The sequence below is a fragment of the Macaca fascicularis genome, chromosome 1 (genome assembly GCF_037993035.2).
Source record: "Macaca fascicularis isolate 582-1 chromosome 1, T2T-MFA8v1.1".
Taxonomy (NCBI): domain Eukaryota; kingdom Metazoa; phylum Chordata; class Mammalia; order Primates; family Cercopithecidae; genus Macaca; species Macaca fascicularis.
In genome coordinates, this window is record NC_088375.1 from 69,240,768 (window position 1) to 69,264,233 (window position 23,466).

At 40.4% G+C, this 23,466-nt stretch overlaps 2 protein-coding genes and 1 pseudogene across 4 annotated transcripts in view; 2 read left to right on the forward strand and 1 right to left on the reverse strand.

Annotated features, from left to right (window-relative positions):
• The window catches only part of LOC101865459 (putative uncharacterized protein encoded by LINC00467 homolog), a 61,232-nt gene extending 52,026 nt beyond the window's left edge, over window positions 1–9,206 (forward strand). For all 3 annotated transcript variants that reach the window (XR_012432793.1, XR_012432790.1, XR_012432794.1), the window contains 2 exons: window positions 2,638–2,708; window positions 8,990–9,206. The gene's annotated coding sequence lies outside the window, so the exon portion shown is untranslated. The remainder of the gene's footprint in view (window positions 1–2,637; window positions 2,709–8,989) is intronic.
• RD3 (RD3 regulator of GUCY2D) overlaps window positions 1–23,466 on the reverse strand; it is a 62,730-nt gene that overhangs the window by 12,429 nt on the left and 26,835 nt on the right. The gene's annotated exons all lie outside the window — the stretch shown is intronic.
• Window positions 14,342–15,145, forward strand: LOC141406878 (actin-related protein 2/3 complex subunit 3 pseudogene; annotated as a pseudogene).

Genomic DNA, 23,466 nt, shown 5'->3' on the forward strand with positions numbered 1-23,466 from the left:
ACTTCGTCTCTACCAAAAATACAAAAATTAGCCGGGCTTGGTGGTGTGCACCTGTAATCCCAGCTACTCCGGAGGCTGAGGCACAAGAATCTCTTGAATCGGGGAGGCAGAGGTTGCAGTGAGCCAAGGTTATGCCACTGCACTCCAGCCTGGGTGACAGAGCAAGACTCTGTGTCAAAAAAAAAAAAAAAAAAAAATTATTGGCCGAGTGTGGTGGCTCACATCTGTAATCTCAGCACTTTGGGAGGCCGAGATGGGTGGATCACAGGCGTTTGAGACCAGCATGGCCAACATGGTGAAATCTTGTCTCTGCTAAAAATACAAAAATTAGCTGGGTGTGGTGGCGCGTGCCTATAATCCCAGCTACTCGGGAGGCTAAGGCCATAAGAATCGCTTCAATCTGGGTGGTGGAAATTGCAGTGAGTTGAGATCCCGCCACTGCACTCCAGCCTGGGTGGCAGAGCGAGACTCTGTCTCAAAAAAAAAAAAATTATTGTATAAAATTACCCTCTGGCTATGTGTTTAAGGTATATATGAAATATAAACTAACTTCATTAATTAATTTGTTTGTATTGAGGCAGGGTCTGTCTCTGTCACCCAGGCTGGAGTGTAGTGATGCAATCCTAATTCACTGCAGCCTTGAACTGCTGGGCACAAGTGATCTTCCCACCTCAGCCTCCTGAGTAGCTGGAACCACAGGTGCATGCCACTGCACCCGGCTAATTTTTAAATTTTTTTCTAGAGACATGGTCTCTCTATGTTGCACAGGCTGGTCTCAAACTCCTGGCCTCAAGGGACCCTCCTGCCTCAGCATCCTGAGTAGCTGGGATTACAGGCATGAGCCACTGCATCCAGCCTTGAATTTTGTTTTTAGAATTTGGGTCCTATCCTTAAGGTGTCTCATTCTGTATATATGAATATTCCAAAATAAAAAAAATATTTAAGATTAGAAATACTTCTGGTCCCAGGCATTTGGATAAAGAATACTCAACTTTCATCTTTGTTTGCCTGGAGGCCTTGGGTCACGTGATTTACGATAGGGCTGGCCACACCAGGTAGTCTAAAAATGTGATTTAGGATGGGGAAAAAATCAATTTTAGAAGGCCTTACAACCCAGTAGACAAATATGCAGAAGATACGACCAGACAGCTCACAAAAGGAAGATATAAATGCCTTTTAAATTTATTTAAAGATACTCAAACTTACTCATGGTAACAAAAATGAAGATTTTAATTAAAAATGTCATTTTTCACCTATCTAATTAGTTAAAAGATTCAAAAGTTTGTTATCACATCATGTAATAACAAGGGGAACAAGGTTCAGGGAAGTTTAGGTACTTTCTGCTGATGGGGAAGAACGTTGATTCAGCGTCAGTGGAGGGCAATATGACAATATCTATTAAAATTAGAAATACATATAATCCAGAGTCCGCAATTACACTTCTAGTAATTTATTCACACACCTTTAAAACCACATGTTTACACGTTATTTGTAGCAATATTGTATGTAAAAGATTGGAAACAACATAATTGTCCATCTGTAGTAGGCTGATTAAATTCTGGAATCTCTATACAATGGAATATATTGCAATCATAAAAAAATACTAAGTAAGCCTTTGCTTAGTGATTAGGAATGGCCTTCAAGTTATAGCCACACAGGATGGTGTGTAAAATGTGTTGCCATTTATGGAAGTAGTGGTGTTGAAGGGAAGAACATATATACTTAGTAACCTATAAATGCGTACAAGTATTTTGGAAAGATATGCAAAAAAAAAAAAACCAAAACTGTAAGATTTGTTGTTATCTTTGGGAAATATTATGGACTAAATGTGTTCCTCCAAAATTCATATGCTAAAATCCTAATCCCCCAACAATGTATTAGATGGTGGGGCCTTTGGGAGGTAATTAGGTCTAGATGAGATCATGAGAGTAGATATCCCATGATGGGATTAGTGCTCTTATAACAAGAGGAAGAGGCCAGGTGCGGTGACTCACCCTTATAATTCCAGCACTTTGGCAGGCTGAGGCAGGCAGACCACTTGAGGTCAGGAGTTCGAGACCAGCCTGGCCAACATGGTAAAACCCTGTCTCTACTGAAAATACAAAAATTAACAGGGTGTGGTAGTGCATGCCTGTAACCCCAGCTACTTGGGAGGCTGAGGCAGGAAAATTGATTGAACCCAGGGGATGGAAGTTGCAGTGAGCCGAGAGTGCACCACTGCCCTCCAGCTTGGGTGACAGAGTGAGACTCCATTTCAAGAAAAAAAAAAAAAGAGGAAGAAGAAGAGATACTAGAGCTTCCTCTCTCAACTCTGTGGGGATACCATGATAAGAGGTAGTCTGGAGACCAGGAAGTGGGCCCTAACCAGACATTGAATCTGATGACAACTTGATCTTGGGGTTCCAAATCTCTAGAACTGTGAGAAATGTCTCTTGTTTAAGTCACCCACCTGTGGCATTTTGTTATAACAACCATAAGTGACCAAGGGAAAATTTAGATGGCTGGTTGACAGGTAGAAGGGAGATGTTTTGCTTTTTAAATTTTGGGCCATGAATGTAATCACTACTAAAAAATAAATAAGGTCTGTGTGTCTTTTTTTATGGAAGCAATCATTAATATGTTTCCTTTTGTTTTAAGGACAAAATATGAAACACCAAGAAAGAGAAGGAAAAAAAGGAGGAAACAGCCACATATGTCACCTTTCCAAGGTATCATGTGTTTCATGTTTAAGAAATTTATTTTGCAGTACTTTGGTAGTTGGTTTACTTTTTTTTTTTTTCTTTTTTTGAGATAGAGTCTCACTCTGTCGCCCAGGCTAAAGTGCGGTAACACGATCACAGCTCACTGCAGCCTCAACCTCCCTGGGCTCAGGCAGTTCTCCCACCTCTGCCTCCCGAGTATCTGGGACTACAGGCATGCACCATCACATCTGGCTATTTTTTGTAGACGTGGGGGTTTGCCATGTTGCTCAGGCTTGTCTCAAACTGGGCTCAAGAAATCCTCCTGCCTCAGCCTCCCAAAGTGCTGGGATTAGAGGCATGAGCCATCACACCCAGCCTGGTTTACTACAAATCACAGTGTACGACATGTTAAGGAAAAAATTATGTGTGTAATTTTTCTTGTTGGCTATATAAACTGCATTCATCTCTTAAATTTATCAAGAATAGTAGCAATCCCACATACTTCAAAGCATCAAAAATTGCCAATTGGATTTTATCTCTGTACTCTGAGATGACATTCAGTGAACAGGTATCTCCTTCAAAGTTTTTTTTTGAAAATATGTATTAACGTAGCATAGTTTCATATAATGTTCTTAGACTCACATGATATAATTAAAATACAGAATTACAATGTCGTTAGAAAAAAAATTTTTTTGCAAATTAAAAATGGGCCAGGCATGGTGGCCTATAATCCCACCACTTTGAGAGGCCAAGCCAGGAGCATTGCTTGAGGCAAGGAGTTCAGATCAGCCTGGACAGTATAGTGAGACCCTGTCTCTATAAAAAAAATTTTAATTAGCCAGTTGTGATGGTATGCATCTGTGATTCTAGCTGCTCAGGAGACTGGAGTGAGAGGATAGTTTGGGCCCAGGAGTTCGAAGTTACAGTGAACTGTGATCACATCACTGCATTTGGAGTGAGACCCTGTCTCAACAACAACAAAAAAATTTTTTTGAGATGGAGTCTTGCTCTGTTGTGTAGGTTGGAGTGCAGTGGCATGATCTCTGCTCACTTCAACCTCTGCATCCCAGGTTCAAGTGGTTCTCCTGTTTCAGGCTCCCGAGTACTTGGGACTACAGGTGCATGCCACCACGCCTGGCTAATTTTTGCATTTTTAGTAGAGATGGGGTCTCAAACTGCTGACCTCAGGTGATCCACCTGCCTTGGCCTCCCAAAATGTTGGGGTTACAGGCGTGAGCCACTGCAACCTGCGGGGAAAAAAAAATTTTTTTTAAGTAAAAATGTCCTGTGACTCTCAAATATAATAAAAATGACAAAGTTGGTTTTCATCTTGTACGGAATAGTTAGGATACTATCTGCTCTAACAAATCAGGTGCTTTACAAATACATTTAGAAATTGCTTTAACTTGACCGAGTGCGCTGGCTCACACCTGTAATCCCAGCGTGGTGGCAGACACCTGTAATCCCAGCTACTCGGGAGGCTGAGGCAGGAGAATGGCTTGAACCCAGAGGTGGAAGCTGTAGTGAGCCAAGATTGCGCCATTGCATTCCAGCCTGGGCACCAACAGCGAAACTCTGTCTCAAAAAAAAAAAAAAATTACTTTAACTTGCTTAATATGGTATCTGAACTTGAACACTTTATGCCTATATTTGTGACTATGTTTCTTATTTTATATTTATTCACTCTTTTTTTTTTCTATGGGCTCCAAGAAGGCAGAAACTAATGGAAAATAAATGCTTCTGTAAGGGTACAATTCCATGGGTGCCCAGAGCAATTATTAATCTGTTTCAGATTGGTAGACATGTAGTCCTCCCCAAAGGAGATGACGGTATTTGAATCAAATCTTAAAGGATGAGTATATTTTGCTAGGCGGAAAAAAGGGTAAAGAGCATTCCAGGCTGAGGGAAAAGCATTAGCAAAGGCAAATAGGAACAAAAGTTCATTTTGGATTAGGATATTTGCAGTTGAAACTGGAGCATAAAGTGAGAAGTGGCATGTAGTAAGAAATGAAACCAAAGAAGTAGTTTGGGACTAGTTTGGATTTTACTCTGTAGGCATTGGGAACATTTGACCATCTTAAAACAGAAATGACATTTTCTAACCTTTGTTCTAGGAGTATAATTCAATATCAGAATGATTTGGAAGGAAAAAACCTACAGGAAGCTATTGTAGCCTAGTGAGGAAGATAAATATTAATACAGCCAATTTATAGATCAGACTAAAGACAGTGATTAGGGGGTTGAAAAGAATAGATAGAAGAGATATTGCAAAAGTAAAATCTGTATGACCTAATAACTGGATATAGAGTCTGGAAGGCATAGTTTTATAGAAATTCATTGATTTAATGGGATAAATCTTATTAAGGGATCATCCTACATGGTTTTTTTAATACTGTGCACAGAGTTCCCAAATTTAAAGCAGTACACATTTTGGAAATTAAAAGTTTTACAAAATGGATGATTCCTTTAAAATAAGTATAATAAAGATTGGTGGACTTCAGGACGACTTGGCAGGCTACAAGTTTTCATACTCAGTAGAGGACTTGGTCATAGGTACCCAATAGTGTTATAGTATCATCCCACCTTGGTGTGATTGGTGTCCTTATTTGCCACATAATCAACTAGTCAAATTGTAGAAGAGGAATAATCTGGTTAATAATTAAACCTTATCGAATTCTAAAATTAATGTTTGACAGATAAAGGGTTTAAATATACTGAACTTTGTAAATACCATCAGATATTTTTCCTAGGAAAAAGGTAATATTGTTGTTGCTGATGGTATTTATAAAGTTAAGTATAGTTAACCCATCAACAACACGGTTTGAACTTCAAGAGTCCACTTACATGTAAATTTATTTCAACCAAATGTGGATTGACAATACAGTATTTGTGGGATGCGAAACCTGCGTATACTGAGGGCGAACTTTTTGTTGGCTGGTTCCACAAGGCTAACTGTGAGACTTGAGTATGCATGAATTTTGGTATATGCAGAGGTCCTAGAACCAAACTTCCATGTAGACTGAGGGACAACCGTATCTGAAAATAAACATTGCATTGTGTTTTTACAGTTCTTCTATACTCTATAAAAACGTTTCATTTGTGTTTAGTACACACTTGAACTAAAATTTCTAAGTAATTCCTATATTTCAGGTGTTTGTTTTGTAGTAAATTGGAGGTAAATAGAGTCATTTGCTTGGAAAATTTTCTTGGAGGCCACAAATCCAGTGTCTAATACAAGCAATGTCTAATGCAAGCGTTCTGTCATAAACTGTTTCATTGGATGGGGCACTCTACTATGTAATTGATAGGCTGGGATTTGCCACCCAACTGACCAACTATTACAAGGATTTGGATAATTATAAATTACTTTTCTTCCTTTAAAATCTGCAGCACAGGCTGGGCACAGTGGCACATGCCTGTAATCCCAGCACTTTGGGAGGCCAAGGCAGGTGGATCACTTGAGGTCAGGAGTTCAAGACCAGCCTGGCCAACACAGTGAAACCCTGTCTCTACTAAAAATACAAAAATTATCAAGTATGGTGGTGCATGCTTGTAATCCCAGCTACTTGGGAGGCTGAGGCACAAGAATCGCTTGAACCTGGGAGGTGGAGGTTGCAGTGAGTCTAGATGGTGCCACTGCACTCCAGCCTGGGCAACAGAGTGACTCCATCTCAGAAAAAAAAAAAAAAAAATCCAGCACATAACAATTGTACATAATGTCAGGGCTGAATCAGTGGATGTCATCTCAAAATAATAATAATAATAAAGCTTTTAATTTATCAGTGCTTAGTACTGACCTGTTTCTTCTCCGGAGTTCTTCATGTTAGTAGATTTACAACCTAAGCCTGATCTGGGGATCATTCTTGATTATTCTCTCTCACCATTCCCCTGCCATTACTACCACACATGCATTTTTAGTGACAGTTATTATAGGTTTGGTCTCTTGAAAGCTCTTTTTTCCTTCTTAGCTTACAAAGACTAAAAAGTGAATCTTCAAATTCCCAGCCTCCCTTATAGCTAGTAATAGCCATTTAGCACAATTTCTGGCCCCAGTGATATAAGATAAAATTCTTGTAATCTTAGAAATATGATTCTTTTTTTTGAGATGGAGTCTTGTTCTATCACCCAGTCTGGAATGCAGTGGCACGATCTCGGCTCACTGCGACCTCTGTCGCCCGAGTTCAAGCGATTCTCCTGCCTCAGCCTCCCGAGTAGCTGGGATTACAGGCGCCTGCCACCATGCCCAGCTAGTTTTTGTATTTTTAGTAGAGATAGGATTTCACCATCTTGGCCAGGCTGGTCTTGAACTCCTGACCTCCTGATCTACCTGCCTCTGCCTCCCAGAGTGCAGGGATTACAGGCTTGAGCCACTGCATAGAAACATAATTCTAGGATGAGAGTTAAATAGGTTCAAATTAGAATAAACTAGATTGGGGGCATGTGCCCAAGTTTCATTTAACTCAGTGAGAGAACCAGTAGGGTGAAAAAGTTAGTTGAAATGGTAATATTAAAAACTTGGTTATTGTTTTTTATAATGAATGGGGGGAAAAGGAATGCTGAGATAAGATTGCTAAATTAGATACAAAACTGGTTAGGTTCTATAGGGCAACGAAAGTATAATCTTTAAAGTTGCTCTTTCTACTGGTCAGAAAAGAGAATTGTCACACTTCATCCATTTTATTCAAGTTAGCCTCTAGCTATAAAATTGTTTGTTTATGTAGATATGTTAGCTCCAAGCCATAGTGAATACAGTGTCCAACAAAATTACTTTCCCTGGAGAATTAGATGACTGTTAGGCAGCCTTTTTAAACAGTGTTCTAGCATGACATTAAAAGGTCGTGCAGCCATCGCTTAACCTTATTTCCAAGTTTTGAATATTCTCCTTAATAGTTGCAATAATTAATACTCTGAATTTTACTCAGAGTTAAAGCTTTTTCCCTTCCTAACATTAGTCTGGGTACCTGCAATGGCAGAAAGCTCTTCCTTCCTGTTGCACTAGACCAGAATAAAGCGGTACAAAAACAAAACCTCCCTTCACTCTCTGCCAGGTTGGGGTCTAGCAATCTAGGCAGCAGAGTTAACAGAATTAACAGTAGCATGGCATCAGATGCTAGTGGAAAATGTTAACTATGCTGAAGAACAAATATGCTTATATACTAAATACCAGACTGTAATGTTGTGGTGATTTCTGGGAAAAAGGAAAACTATAATAAAGTAAGAATAAATAAAATGAAAAATATTTTAAGGGAAAAAAGGATAAAGATACAATAGGAATTAACTTTTAATATGTGCAAAGTATTGTGTCCCATTATAAACTGTTGTACCTCCCTAAAACATGTGGCCAGCTGTATAATCTTTAAGATAACTCTAAATATTACTTGGTAATTGGAATTGGATTTTATTTTTGTGGATTAAAAACTCACTAATGAGCCTCATCCTCACAAAAATTCCTCAAAACTAAGTACTTGGTTGATTTGAAATAATTTAAGGTTAAAAGTTGCTAAACACTCCAGCCTTCAAAATAAGTATTCAAAATTTGCAAATCCAAGAAATTTACTGTCAGTTATTTTCATTTCCATTCATTTCTATTCAGTCTTTATAAATGCTTGTTTGTGTTTTTTCCACATAGAATAACCTCTTATTTGAAATTTAGATTTTTATAGTTGAAGTTTATTTTTCTCCCATTTTTTAGGCCACAGGAAATGGAGTCTGAAATAAAGCCACTGTATCTAAAACATTTATTTAATGGTAAAACTTGATGACTAATAGTATTATTAGCATTTTAAAGACTATATGTTAGGCCGGGCGCGGTGGCTCAAGCCTGTAATCCCAGCACTTTGGGAGGCCAAGACGGGCGGATCACGAGGTCAGGAGATCGAGACCATCCTGGCTAACACGGTGAAACCCCGTCTCTACTAAAAAAAATACAAAAAACTAGCCGGGCGAGGTGGCGGGCGCCTGTAGTCCCAGCTACTCGGGAGGCTGAGGCAGGAGAATGGCGTAAACCCGGGAGGCAGAGCTTGCAGTGAGCTAAGATCCGGCCACTGCACTCCAGCCTGGGCGACAGAGCGAGACTCCGTCTCAAAAAAAAAAAAAAAAAAAAAAAAAAAGACTATATGTTTAGAGTTTGAAGTAAAGCTCCAGTGTCAATTTAACTTACTTTTCAAGGCTTAACATATTCTTATCTAAATAAACAATGATGTGCAAAATTTCTTTTTTCTACTGTAAGTATTGGGAAAAGTAAAAGTATTATGTATAATAAAATAAGTAATGAATCTATTCTAATCTGTTCTACTTATTGTCTGCAGAGGGGCTGAAACCGGGCTGACCCTTTTGATTTCCAAACTCAGCCTTTTGGTGTAAGGCGGCCAAAGAAGGATGCAGAGCCCAGCACTGTGAAGCCTACAAAAACATTGACGCGCTGGCTTGGGGATTTGAATTTGAACGTCTTTCATACCAAGTTCAGACTCATGAAACCAATCTTCAGATGCTCTGTAAACCACATAATAAAGAGTTTGGAAATTATATTTTGTCTTTGAAGGCCCACATGCAAAACTTGAGATCCTTAAGTCTAAGCCAGTTGTGGCAATTCTAGGGTACTTATTTTATATTTAGATATGTTATAGGGGAGGAGAATAAGTCTGCTTTCTTGAATATTATGCCTAATTATTACGTATAAAATTCTTTTACCAAAGTTATATGCAAGGCAGAAAACTTACAGATGCCATGAAAAAGGTAAAGTCTTTTCCATGTACTTTTTTTTTTTTTTTGAGACAGTTTCGCTCCTTGTTGCCCAGGCTGGAGTGCAAAGGGGCAATGTCGCCTCACTGCAACCTCCACCTCCCAGGTTCAAGCACTTCTCCTGTCTCAGCCTCCTGAGTATCTGGGACTACAGGCCCACGCCAGCATGCCCAGCTAATTTTGTATTTTTAGTAGAGACAGGGTTTCACTATTTTGACCAGGCTGGTCTCGAACTCCTGACCTCAGGTTATCTGCTCCCTGCAGCCTCCCAAAGTGCTGGAAGTGCAGGCGTGAACTACCTTGCTTGGCCTCTATGTACTTCTTTTTTGTTGTTGTTGTTTTTGAGACGGAGTTTTGCTCTTGTCACCCAGGCTGGAGTGCAGTGGTGCCATCTCGGCTCACTGCAACCTCTACCTCCTGGGTTCAAGCGATTCTCATGCCTCAGCCTCCCAAGTAGCTGGGATTACAGGCGTGCACCACCACACCCAGCTAATTTTTGTATTTTTAGTAAAGACAGGGTTTCACCATATTGGCCAGGCTGGTCTCAAACTCCTAACTTCAGGTGATCCACCTGCCTCAGCCTCCCAAAGTGCTGGGATTACAGGTGTGAGCCACCACACCCAGCCCATGTACTTCTTACTTAGTTTTTCTTCCCACATTTTATGTTTACATTTGCAATTACATCTTCCTCTTTCAACAAATATTACAGATTTTCATAATCACAAATATTTGTTTTTAAAGCATGATGTAATCTTCTTTTACATTAGATATACTGATTATGAGTTTCCAATAAAAAGTTTTCAGGTCTAAAAATGATCACATCATGCAATATACCGAGGAATCAAGCCTGCACATCTACCCCCTAAGTCTAAAATGAAAGTGGAAAAAAAAATTATGTAAGAAAAAAATTATCACAGTGTTTTATAAAATGAGAAAGCAGATCAAGTGCAGTGACTGATGCTTGTAATCCCCGCACTTCAGGAGGCCAAGGCAGGCAGATTGCTTGAGCGGAGTTTGAGAGCAGCCTGGCCAAAATGGTGAAACCCTGTCTCCACACACACACACACATACATACATACACACATACACACACAAATTTAGCCAGATGTGGTGGCACATGCCTGTAGTCCCAGCTACTCAGGAGGCTGAGGTGGAAGGATTGCTTGAGCTCGGGAGGCAGAGGCTGCAGTGAGCCAAGATCACACCACCTCACTCCAGCCTGGGCGCCAGAGCAAGACTCTGTCTACAAAAAACAACAAACAAAAACAGAAAGCGATTTGCCAGGTCAGCCTTTTATGTTGCCTTTGACAGTTTTACAGATCCTTGGGATTTTTGCTTACTTAGGTTTATGAGTGAATGTGTATCCCATCTAACCGTGTACTTGATATTTGCTTGTAAAACAAACTGCTGTTAGAAGTAAATGATGAAAGAGAGGGCTAGTTTGATTTTTTAAATATTCATTCATTCATTCGTTTATTCAGGGTCTTGCTCTGTCACCCAGGCTGGAGTGTGAGAGCATGATCATGGCTCACTGCAACCTAGACCCCTTGGACTCAAATGATCCTCCCACTTCAGCCTCCCAAGTAGCTGGAACCACAGGTACACACCACCATGGTTGGCTAATTTTTAAATTTTTTTGTAGAGACATGGTCTTTCTGTGTTGCCCAGGCTGGTCTCATACTCCTGGGCTCAAGGAATGGCCCCACCTTGGCCTCCCAAAAGGAAGATTACAAGTGTGAGCCACCGTGCCTAGTTGATTTTTTTTAATTGGAAATTTTGGTACTGTTATGTTGTTGACGCAGACAACTTTAAAATAATCTGGAGTATCATTCTGTGATGATGTTAGAGTTTAGTATGTTGTTCATAGGCCAGGCTCAGTAATCTCAGCACGTTGGGACACCAAAGCAGAAGGATTGCTTGAGCCCTCAGGAGTTTGAGACAAGCTTGGGCAACAGAGAGACCCCCATCTCTACAAAAAAAAAAAAAAAAAAAAAAGAAAAATTAGCCAGACATGATGATGCCAACCTGTAGTCCTGGCTACTTGGGAAGCTGAGGTAGGAGGATCGCTTGAGCCCAGGAGTTTGAGGCTGCAGTGAACTATGATTACACCACTGTACTCCAGCCAGGGTGATACAGCAAGGCCCTGTCTCTAAACATATTTAAAAAAATAAAACAATATGTTGTTCATATTATCCTAATGTAGTGTTTTACTGAATGGAATTCTTAAAGGATTCTTTTCCCCAAGGATATTAACTCAGGGTAAATTATAATAGGAGGATTGTACATAAATTAAGCATCTTTATCTTTGATTACAGAGATATTTAGCATATGACTATAGATAGTTTTCCCCTCATATTTTCTTGGGCTTCTAGTATTTATGTATCAAGAAAGTTATTTCCTTATGTTTGAAATGGTGACATTTCTGAAATGCACCAGCAGAGGATACAGGGTTTTTATGTTTGTTTTTCATTTTCTTATTTACTGAAGAAATGAAGGCATTTTAGGTTATAAATGGACTGTTTTCTTTTTTCGAACTCCTGGCCTCAAGTGATCCACCCGCCTCTGCCTCCCAAAGTGCTGGGATTACAGGCGTGAGCTACTGTGCCCAGCCAGGACACAATATTCTTGTATAAAGAAACGAAACTCTGGACAGTTCCATTGTCGTGGGCTTTCTTATTTTCCTGCTTTGGCAATTGCTAACCAGAAAAGTAGAAACCAACACAGAAAGAGGAGAAAGAGTATTTGGAGTGTCAGTATGAGTGTAAAATGTTATTGGGATTGTGGAAATACATAGATGGAGAGTTACGTATACTCCCAACCCCTCTGTATTCCAGGATGTTCACATATATGTCAAGAACTAGGAAATTGGCTGCTGTGTTCTAAATGTACCCCCCAAAATTCATATGTTGAAACATAATTGCCAATATGCTAGAATTAAGAGGTGGGGTCTTTAGGAAGTAATTAAGTCATGAGGGCAGAGCTCTTATGAATGGGATTTAATGACTTTATATAAGGTGCAAGGAAGCTGCTTGTTCCTTTTCACTCTTCCTACCATGTGAGTATGCACCAAGAAAGCACCATTTTGGAAGCAGAGAGTGACACTGAACATGCTGGTGCTGATTTTGTGCTTTCCAACCTCCAGAACTGTGAGAAATAAATTTCTGTTGTTTATAAATTACCCACTCTAAGTTATTTTGTTATGGCAACAGGAATGGACTGAAATACTGGCATATTCCATAATTTGTAGATTTTATATTTTTATTGCATACAAATTAATTGTGCTATAAATATAAATACATTATAGAAGTGACCATTTTAAAAGGACATCCCATAAATTAGATTTTTAAATGCTTTGTGTGGAATTTTACAAAAAGTATAGTGAAACACTCTTTTACTATACCTCTCAAATATGTCACTGATAAGAGTTTATTGATATCATCATCTCTATTTTATTTTATTTATTTATTTTGAGACAGAGTCTTGCTTTGTTGCTCAGGCTGGAGTGCAGTGGTGTGATCTCAGCTCACTGCAACATTGCCTCCTGGGTTCAAGCGATACTTCTGCCTCAGCCACCTGGTTAGCTGAGACTACAGGCACGCAACGCTAATTTTTTTTGTATTTTTAGTAGAGATGGGGTTTTGCCATGTTGGCCAGGCTGGTCTTGAACTCCTGGCCTCAAACCCGCCTCCTGGTTTGAAGCGATTCTCCTCCCTCAGCCTCCCAAGTAGCTGGGAGGCCACCACACCCAGCTAATTTTTGTATTTTTAGTAGAGACAGGGTTTCGCCATGTTGGCCAGGCTGGTCTCGAACTCCTGGCCTCAAGTGATCTGCCTGCCTTGGCCCCACAAAGAGCTGGGATTACAGGTGTGAACCACTTCGCCCAGCCAGTGCTTCTCAAAATTCAATGTAAATATTAATCATCTGGTGCAGGGGTCCCTAAGCCCTGGGGCACAGATTGATACTGGTCTGTGACCTGTTAGGGACCTGGCTACACAGCAGGGGACGACCAGTGGGCAAGTGAGTAAAGCTTCATCTACATTTACAGCCACTCCCCATCACTCTCATTACCACCTGAGCTCCGCCTCTTGTCACAGCAGCAGCAGCATTAGATTCTCATAGAAGTGTGAATCCTATTGTGAACTGTGCGTGTGAGGGATCTAGGTTACATGCTCCTTACGAGAATCTAATGCCTGATGATCTGTCATTGACCCCATCACCCCCAGATGGGACTGCCTAGTTGCAGGAAAACAATCTCAGGGCTCCCACTGATTCTACATTATGGTGAGTTGTATAATTAATTATTTCATTGTATATTACAATGTAATAATAATAGAAGTAAAGTGCACTGGCCAGGCATGGTGGCTCACACCTGTAATCCTAGCACTTTGGGAGGCTGAGGCGGGTGGATCACTCGAGGTCAGGAGTTCAAAAACAGCCTGACCAACATGGTGAAACCCTGTCTCTACTAAAAGTACAAAATTAGCTGGGCATGGTGGTGCATGCCTGTAATCCCAGCTATTTGGGAGGCTGAGGCAGGAGAATTGCTTGAACCCGGGAGGCGGAGGTTGCAGTGAGCTGGAATTGTGTCATTGCACTCCAGCCTGTGCAACAAGAGTGAAACTCTGTCTCAAAAAAAAAAAGTATTATTTCATGAAATTTTTGCCTCAGTTATATATCCATGTAATATGCATATGCATATGTATGTATATGCTAGGTCACAATGTAAAATGCATTTCTATGGATCACAAAAAAAGTGTGGAAAGTTCTAACTATTTGGTGTTATTATATTAATAGTTCTCATTCCATCTCCCCTCTGACAATTTATTAAGGAGCCCAAAGAGCTGCTGTTTATGTGGATAGTGTCTATCAACATTTACTGTATTATGAGCTATAATGGCATCACTGCGCTACAGGCTGGGTGACAGAGTAAGACTCTGTCTCAAAAAAAATTTAATTTCTGTATTAGAAATTACAATTGAAATTAAGAAATATAATTCATTACTAATTCTTTTAAAATAACAATTAGAGGAAACCCGGGTACCGGCAAGATGCCGGCTTACCACTCTTCTCTCATGGATCCTGACACCAAACTCATTGGAAACATGGCATTCTTACCTCTCAGAAGTCAATTAAAAGGACCTGCCCCCAGAGAGACAAAAGATACAGATATTGTGGATGAAGCCATCTGTTACTTCAAGGCCAATGTCTTCTTCAAAAACTAAGAAATTAAGAATGAAGCTGATAGGACCTTGATATATATACCTCTCTACATTTCTGAGTGTCTGAAGAAACTCCAGAAGCGTAATTCCAGAAGCCAAGGTGAGAAAGAAATGTATACACTGGGAATCGCTAATTTTCCTATTCCTGGAGAGCCTCGTTTTCTATTTAATGCAATTTATGCCAAACCTGCAAACAAACAGGAAGATGAAGTAATGACAGCCTATTTACATCAGCTAAGGCAAGAGGCTGGACAGAGACTGTGAGCAAGTTTTTGACCCTCAGAATGATAAACCCAGCAAGTGGTGGACTTGCTTTGTGAAGAGACAGTTCATGAACAAGAGTCTTTCAGGACCTGGACAGTGAAGGGAGCCCAGGCAGCCACCATCTCCAGATCCCTGAGCAGCATTTTCCAGCAAGATGTACACAATCTTTTGCCTTTATTTCATAAAGTTTTATACAGAAGAGAGAAGAGCATGTCGTTACTTGAATAACTCCTGATCAAGAATTTGGGTGGGAGAAAAGAAAGTGGGTTATCAAGGGTGATTTGAAATGTTCTGCAGTATTAAGCTGGCACTTAAGAATAATAATAAATTTCTAACATTCAAAAAAATAACAATTAGAAACTCATTATATATTAGTATAAATAATACATGTTTATGAAATAATAATTAGGCCAGGTGTGGTGGCTCACACCTGTAATCTCAACACTTTGGGAGGCCAAGGTGTGCAGATTGCTTTAGTTTTGAGACCAGCCTAGGCAACATGGTGAAACCTCACCTGTACTAAAAACACAAAAAAATAGCCAGGTGTGGTAGCATATGCCTGTAGTCCCAGCTACCTGGGAGACTAAGGTAGGAGGATCACCTGAGCCTAGGAGATCGAGGCTGCAGTGAGTCATGATCGAACCACTGCACTCCAGCCTGGGCCACAGAGTGAGACCCTGTCTCAAAAACAGCAACAACAACAACAAAAAAACAAACAGTAGCATTGTTTTACATATTGCAAATCTAATGTCTGGAGTGGTACAAACACCCTAAAGTGTTACCAGTGAGTTTTGTGAGTGCAGGAAAATCTGTGCCTTACTTCTAGCTAAAAGAATATGGCAAAAGGGATGATAGAGTGACCCATAATCATATTATGTTATATATGACTCTATCATAGCTGACTGGAGGGAGATTTCCCTGCTGGCTTTAAAGAAATAAGTGGCCATGTTGTGAGAGGACCATGTGGCAAGGACCTGTGGATGACCTCTAGTTGCTTAGAGCAGTCCTTAGCCAACAGCTAGCCATTAAATAAGGCCTTCAGTGCTACAAGACACTAAATTCTGCCTACAACCAGTAAGCTTGGATAAGGATCTGAGCCTTAGATGAGATTGCAGCCCTGGCCAACTCTTTGATTTTAGCTTTGTGAGACCCTGAGCAAAAACCCTGAGGAGCTCATCTGAACCTAGACTCCCAACCCAGGAAAAACTGATATAATAAGTGAGTGTTGTCTTAGGCTGCTAAAGTGATAATTTGTTACATAGTAATAGAAAACTGATATATATGGCTTCTTACATTGGCTTCTGCATTCAACTATTGTAACATGTTATTTTAATTGAAGTACATAAAGAAAATCCAGCCTCACGCAGATCAGTTATGTAGCTGGAAAAGGGAAGGTTGTATTTTAATGGCTTTTTATGATTATCATGAATAGTCTTCTTTGCACTATATCAAAACTCAACTAGTTGTAGTTTCTTAAATGTTAGTTGGAAAGATGTCCAAATTGGAAAGAAAAGAAAAATTATCTCTGCTAACAGATGACATGATCTTATATTTAGAAAACCATGAAGATTCCGCAAAATTGTTAGCACAAAGTCAACAAAAAGGCAGGATACAAAATCAGCACTCAAAAGATCACTGTTGTTTCTATACAATAACAACGAACAATCTGAAAAGGAAATTAAGAAAATTCAATTTATAATAGCATTGAAAAGAATAAGATACTTGGGAATTAACCAAGAAGGTACAAGATTTGTACAATGAGAACTGTAAGTATTGCTGTGAGAAATTAAAGAGGACACAAATAAATGAAAAGCCACCCCATGTTCATGGATTGGAAGACGTAATACTGTTAAGATGTCAGTACTACCCAAAGTTCTCCACAGATTCAATACAATCTTCATTGAAATTCCAATGACTTTTTTTTTCCAGAAATGTAAAAATCCATGCTAAAATTCACATGGAATATCAAGAGACCCCAAATTGCCAAAACAATCCTGGAAAAAAATAATAAAGTTAAAAGACTAACTTTTTTATTTCAAAACTTATTACAAAGCTACAGTAATCAAAACAGTATAGTGCTGGTGTAAAATACTATATATCCCAATGGAATAGAATAGAGAGTCCTGAAATAAACCCTTAGATATATGGTCAAGTAGTTTTCAACCAGGGTGCCAACATCACTCAGTGGGAAAAGAACAGTCTTTTCAACAAATAGTGCTGAGAAAACTGGATATCCACATGCAAAAGAATGAAGTTAGACCCTTACACAACACCATACACAAAAATTAACTAACATGGCCGGGCGCGGTGGCTCAAGCCTGTAATCCCAGCACTCTGGGAGGCCGAGGCGGGCGGATCACGAGGTCAGGAGATCGAGACCATCCTGGCTAACACGGTGAAACCCCATCTCTACTAAAAAAAAATACAAAAAACTAGCCGGGCGAGGTGGCGGGCGCCTGTAGTCCCAGCTATTCGGGAGGCTGAGGCAGGAGAATGGCGTAAACCCGGGAGGCGGAGCTTGCAGTGAGCCGAGATCCGGCCACTGCACTCCAGCCCGGGCGACAGAGCGAGACTCCGTCTCAAAAAAAAAAAAAAAAAAAAAAAAAATTAACTAACATGTCAAAGACCTAAACATAAGAGATTAAACTATGCAATTCTTAGGATAAAACATAGCGGGAAATCTTCATGACATTAGATTTGGCAATGAATTCTTGAATATGACCCCAAATGCACAGGTGACAAGAAAAAACAAACAAATCGAACTTCAAAATTTAAACTTTTGTGCATCAAAGGATATCAACAGAGTAAAAATGTCACCCACAGAATAGGGAGAAAATATCTGTAAGTCATGTATCCTAAAAAGGGGTAAATATTCAGAATATAGCATAAAGAACTCCTAACAGTCAACAACAAAAACAAAAAACCGTAATTTAAAAATTGGCTAAAGACTTCAATAGACATTTCTACAAAAAAGATATACAGTTGACCAATAAGCTCATGAAAAGATGTACAACATCACTAATAATTAAGAAAATGCAAATAAAAAACTATGAAAACTAAAAAAAACTACAATGAGATATAACTTTATACACAGCCATTAGAATGACTATTATCAAAACAGTTTTTAAAAAATGTTGATGAGGATGTGGAGAAATTGAAATTCTGCTGCATTCTTGGTGGGGGTGTATAATAAAATGGTGCAGCCACTGTGGAAAACATGATGGTTCCTTTAAAAGGTAGGCTGGGTGCAGTGGCTCACGCCTATAAGTCCCGCAATTTTTGGGAGGCCGAGTTGGGCAGATAACCTGAGGTCAGGAGTTTGAGACCAGCCTGGCCAACACAATGAAATCTCATCTCTACTAAAAATACAAAAGTTAGCTGGGCGTGGTGGCACACGCTTGTAATCCCAGATATTTGGAAGGCTGAGTCAGGAGAATTGTTTGAACCCAGGAAGTGAAGGTTGCAGTACGCTGAGATAGCGCCCCTGCACTCCAGCCTGGGTGAGAGAGTAAGACTCCGTCTCAAAAAAACAAAACAAAACAAAAAACATAGAACTTCCATATGATTCAGCAATTTCACTGCTAGGTGTATACCCAGAATAATTGAAAAACAAACTCAGATACCTGTATATCAATGTTCATACAGCACTATTCACAAAAGCCAAAGGTGAAAACTATTCAAATATCCATCACAGATGAATGGATAAACAAAATGTGGTATATGCATACAATGGAATATTATTCAGTCATAAAAAGGAATGAAATTCTGATATATGCTACAATGTGGATGAACTTTGAAAACATTATGCTAAATGAAATAATCCAGACACAAAGAACAAATATAGTATTCCACCTATATAAGGTACCTAGAATGCATATAGAAGGAAAGTATAATACAAGTTACCAGGGACTCAGGGGAGGGTAATGGGACATTGTTTAATAGGTAGAGTTTCTCTTTGGAATGATGAAAAACCTTTGGAAATGGACAGTGGTGATGGTTTAATCACCAATATGAATATACTTAATGCCACTGTACTGTACACTTAAAAATGATTAAAATGGTAAATTTTAAGTTAGGTATATTTTACTATAATTTTTTAAAACTTGCCCACAATTCAGAGGTAGAAAGAGAAGTTAGTTGCAAAAGGAAGTTAGTTGGAATCTGAAATTATATCAATGTTATATCAATGGTTTTCATGCTTTGTTACATTAAAATTCATTGAATTATCTTGCACTATAATTGACTCTTTTATCTATGCATGATTTTGTAACATCATGCATTGGACAATCTGAAAAATACTGGTCTGCTGAGTTATACAGATCTTCCAAAAATTAACTCATTTAATTATACAATATAAAAATCGTATACCAGTATCACTACCAGTATTTTCAGAAAAGTCATTAAGTATTGGAAAAATGTCAAACTCGTGATGTAAGAAGGAAATGAGAGTTATAGATGTATTTTCCAAAATTATTTTTTCTTGAGTTTTATCATTGGCAACAAATACAGTCAGACGTTTTTCTTGAAATGACAAGTTCATGTCATTCATTTTAGAGAAAATGTCTGCCAAATACTCATCTGGATAACCATATTTCTCTGTCAGTTTTTCTTTCAAGTAAAAATGGTGGTCTCTGAGAAAAACAGCTATTTCAGCTTGCGACTCAATCAGTTTGAGTAGTTTTCCTTGAGAAACCACTGTACTTTGGCATGCAGAAGTACTTTATATACACTTCCCATTTTGTCACACAGAATATTACAAAGATGTATACTCAAGGATTGAGATTTAATAAAATTATTACTTTTTACCACCTCACCAAGAGTATTTTTCTTGAGAGGCAGAGAAAGATGGCAGAATAGAAGGCTTCACCAATCATCCCCACCACAAGGAGCCCAATTTTACAACTATCTACACAGAAAAAAACACCTTCATAAGAACCAAAAATCAGGTGAACACTCATAGTACCTGGTTTTAACTCCATATTGCTGAAAGAGGCACCAAAGAGATAGAAAAGACAGTCCTGAATTGCTGGCGCCACCCCTTCCCCACCCCTGGCAGTAGTGGCATGGCACAAAGAGCTGCTCTGGGCACCGGGGGAGGGAGAACACAGCAATTGTGAGGCAGTGAACTCAGCGCTGTTCTGGTAGAGCAGAAAGGAAAACCGGACCAGACTCAGTGACACCTGCCCATGGAGGGAACATTTAAACCAGCCCTAGCCAAAGGGGAATCACAGATCACAGTGGTTGGAACTTGAGTTCCTGCAAATCTCACCACTGAGGGCTATGGTGCTCTGTGTCTCCAGGTAAACTTGAAAGGCAGTGTAGGCCATAAGGACTGCAACTCTTAGGTGAGTCCTAGTGCTAAACTAGGTCCAAAGACAGTGGACTGGGGGGCCATGCGACCTACTGAGACACAAGCTAGGGTGGCTAAGGGAGGGCTGGCATTACCCATCCCCTAGTCCCAGGCTGCACAGCTCACACTCCAAAAGGGACCCCTTCCTTCTGCTTGAGAAGAGCAGAGGGAAGAGCGGGCAGGACTTTGTCTTGCATCTTGGATACCAGCTCAGTCACAGCAGGATAGGGCACCAGTCAGAGTCATGAGGCCCCTGATGCAGGCCCTAGCTCCTAGGCAACATTTCTAGACACACCTTGGTCCAAAAGGGAACCTGCTGCCTTGAAGGAAAGAACCCAGTCCTTGCTGCATTCATCATTTTCTAACTGAAGAGCCCTTTGCTCCTGAATAACCAGCAGCGATACCCAGGTACTACATCGAGGGCCTTGGTGAGCCTCTGAGACTTGCTGGCTTCAGAGGAGACTCAGAGTATTACCAGCTGTGATGGCTATGGGGCAAAACTCCTTCTGCTTGAGAAAAGCAGGGGAAAAATAAAGGGGTCTTTGTTTTGCACCTTAGGTACCAGCATGGCCACAGGGGATAGAGCATCAAGTGGACTCATGGAGACCCTAATTCTAGGACTTGACTCTTGGATGGTATTTCTGGACATGCCATGGGCCAGAGGGGAGCCCACTGCCATAAAGGGTGAGTGCCAGGCCAGGCAGCATTCACCACAAGCTAACTTAAGAGCCATTGGTCTTTAAGAGAACATCAGACATAGTCTGGCAGTATGCCTCATGGGCCAGGGTGGCGGTGGCTACAGGGTGACGCTCCTTTGCCTTTGGAGAGGAGGGAAGAGTGGGAAGGACTGTGTCTTGTGATTTGAGTGCCAGCTCAGCCACAGTACAATAGAACACCAGGTAGACTTCTAAGATTTTTGACTCTAGTCCCTGACTCTTGATTGGCACCTCTGGACTCATCCAGGGCCTGCAGGACTTTGCTGCCCCAAAGAAAAGGACACAGGCCTGGCTGGCTTTGCCACCTGCTGATTGTACAGCCCCAGGGCCTTGAGTGAACATAGGCAGTAGCCAGGGAGTGGTTACAGCTGACCTTGGGCAAGATCTAGTGCTGTGCTGGCTTCAGGTCAGCAGTCATAGTGGTGGTGCAGTCATGGTGGTGGTGGCCACAGGGATGCTTATGTCACTCCATTCTGAGCCTTAGGTGGCTCAGAACAAAGGGAAATACTCTGGAAGAAAGTAAAGGAAGAGAACAAGAGTCTCTCCTGGTAATCCAGAGAATTCTCCTGGATCTTGTCCAAGACCATCAAGGTGGTACCTCTATGAGTCTTCAAGAACCACAGCATTACTGGGCTTGGGGTACTCCCTAAAGTGATGCAGCTTAGATCACAACACCCAGGTCCTTTCAACTATCTGGAAAGCCTTCCCAAGAAGGATAGATACAAATAAGCCCAGGCAGTGAAGACTACAGTAAATAGCTCTTCAATGCCCAGACACTGAAGAACATCTAATAGCATTATCACCATCTAGGAAAACATGACCTCACCAGATGAACTAAATTAGGCACCAGGTACCAATCCTGGAGAAAGAGATATGTGACCTTAAAGATGGAGAATTTAAAATAGCTGTGTTGAGGAAACTCTAAGAAATTCAAGATAACACATAGAAGGAATTCAGAATTCTATCAGATAAATTTAACAAAGAGACTAAAATAATTTTTAAAAATCAAGCAGAAATTCTTGAGCTGAAAAATGCAGTTGGCGGCCGAGTGAGGTGGCTCACACCTGTAATCCCAGCACTTTGGGAGGCTGAGGTGGGCAGATCACCTGAGGTCAGGAGTTCGAGACCAGCCTGGCCAACATGGTGAAACCCTGTCTCTACTAAAATACAAAAATTAGCTGGCTGTGGTGGTGGGCACCTATAATCCCAGCTACTTGGGAGGCTGAAGCAGGAGAATCGCTTGAACCCAGGAGATGGAGGTTGCAGTGAGCCAGGGTCACGCCACTGCACTCCTGCCTGGGTAACAACAGTGAAATTCTGGCTCAAAAAAAAAAAAAAAAAAAAATGCAGTTGGCATACTGAAGAATTCATCAGGGCCCTTTAGCAGCATTGATCAAGCAGAAGAAAGAATTAGTGAGCTGGAAAACAGTTTATTTGAAAATACACAGAAGAGGCCGGGCGCGGTGGCTCAAGCCTGTAATCCCAGCACTTTGGGAGGCCGAGACGGGCGGATCATGAGGTCAGGAGATCGAGACCATCCTGGCTAACACGGTGAAACCCCGTCTCTACTAAAAAATACAAAAAACTAGCCGGGCGATGTGGCAGACGCCTGTAGTCCCAGCTACTCGGGAGGCTGAGGCAGGAGAATGGCGTGAACCCGGGAGGCGGAGCTTGCAGTGAGCTGAGATCCAGCCACTGCACTCCAGCCTGGGCGACATAGCAAGACTCCGTCTCAAAAAAAAAAAAAAAAAAAAAGAAAGAAAATACACAGAAGAGACAAAACAAAAAATAAAAACATACCTACAGGATCTAGCAAATAGCTAAAAAGGGCAAATCTAAGTGTTATTGGCCTTAAAGAGGAAGTAGAGAAGAGACAGGGGTAGAAACTTTATTCAAAATGGATAACAGAGAACTTCCCAAACCTAGAGAAAGATATCAATATCCAAGTACAAGAAGGTTATAGAACACCAAGCACATTTAACCCAAAGAATGCCATTTCAAGACATTTAATAATCAAACTCCCAAAGGTCAAAGATAAAGAAAGGACCCTAAAAGCAGCAAGAGAAAAGAAACAGATAATATACATTGGAGCTCCAATACATTTAGCAGCAGATTTTTCAGTGGCCCGGAAAGAGTGGCATGACATATTTGAAGTGATGAAGGAAAAAGTCTTTTACCCTAGAATAGTATATTCAGCAAAAATAGTCTTCAAACATGAAGGAGAAATAAAGACTTTCCCAGACAAATAAAAGCTGAGGGATTTCATCAACACCACACCTGTTCTACAAGAAATGCTAAAGGGAGTACTTCAATCAGGACATTAATGAGCAATAAGTGATTACCCAAAGGTACAAAACTCACCGGTAATAGTACACAGAATATTATAACGCTGTAACTGTGTAAACTACTCACCCTAAGTAGAAAGACTAAATGATGAACGAGGCTGGGTGCAGTCGGTGGCTCACACCTGGAATCCCAGCACTTTGGGAGGCTGA